The sequence below is a fragment of the Octopus bimaculoides genome, chromosome 15 (genome assembly GCF_001194135.2).
Source record: "Octopus bimaculoides isolate UCB-OBI-ISO-001 chromosome 15, ASM119413v2, whole genome shotgun sequence".
In the NCBI taxonomy this organism is placed as follows: Eukaryota; Metazoa; Mollusca; class Cephalopoda; order Octopoda; family Octopodidae; genus Octopus; species Octopus bimaculoides.
In genome coordinates, this window is record NC_068995.1 from 32,268,768 (window position 1) to 32,270,144 (window position 1,377).

Sequence of the window (1,377 nt, forward strand, 5' to 3'; positions counted from 1 at the left end):
TTGGGCCATATACCTCCTTAACATAAGAGTACAAACCCTTGGCATCATTTCTATCAGCTGCTTCTTGTGCCCCTTTTGCTCTATCATTCCACCATTCCTGTTTAATTTTCCTTAGAGCAGTCTGCACTTTCCTTTTCAGCTTTCTGTAAGCTTCGTTTGAGTTGGGGTTCAAGGACAGAGAAAGAAGTGTATTGCCTAAGTTTTGTTTTTCTAAAAGTAGATCATGAATTTCTGCTGATCTATCTGAGAACCAGTCACTGGACTTACGTGATTAAAATCCCACTGACGAACTTGCAGCCTGAAATACTTTTGTTTTGAAATATTCCCAAAAATTGTTTGGGTCAAGGTTGATACTTTCTATAGCATCGTGGAATCTTTGCAAGCTGCTTGATAATTTAAAGTTTGCAACATTTAACTTTTGGGTACCTGAGGACTAGACTGTCGATTTTTAGGCATTATCAAAAATCTATTTTTCCACGCACTAGATGATGGTCAGTCCAGTTCTTTGCCCCTTCTCCTAAGTAGATTACCAACCAAGGTTAAAGAGCTTCTACCTGCCCATGAGGTAAGCTATCCCATTCCAGACACCAAACCGACACTCAAACACTGTATAAAGTCAGATCTGTATGTCACGCCGCTCCTGAGTACTTCTGGTAACATGTAGTCGCATGGTCGGATCGTCGGCGACTAAACTGGCAACCCTACCAGGCTTACTTGGTGAGGAGGTTGTTGTTGAACACCCTGCGGGATGAAAAATAAGACCCGTCAAAGGGCGATGGAAATCCTGAACAGTCAATTTCTTTATTAATTATAAACGGTTGAGAAAAAGAGGAGACGATACGAGGGCAGACGAAGCAAGCATTGGTTCCAGGGGATCGAATGGGACGAAACGTATGAATAAACAATTAAAATATATACAATTAAATGAGAATGAGTAATTTACAAAAAATGAAGCGGAGGATGTGGTCGACCCCACAAACCACATACTCACACACAGCCATTTAACAAAATATCTGTAAATCCGTATAGATCTTGTTTTTTCTTATATGTATCTATATGTATATTTTTACTTTTATATATATATTATTTATATTTAATTCTTATTCACACATCGTACCTATTTTTATATGTATATATATACGTATATTCTTACTTTGATATACATATATATATTTATTTATATGTTTTACTTTTTTATTTATATACTCTTTTATTCTTTTACTTGTTTCAGTCATTTGACTGCAGCCATATTTAATTATTTACATTTGCGAATCATTTTTTTAATGTATGAATGACCTACTCCGCGTCGGTCACCGAAGTGATATTTGATCACTTCATATATATATATATATATATATATATATATATATATATATA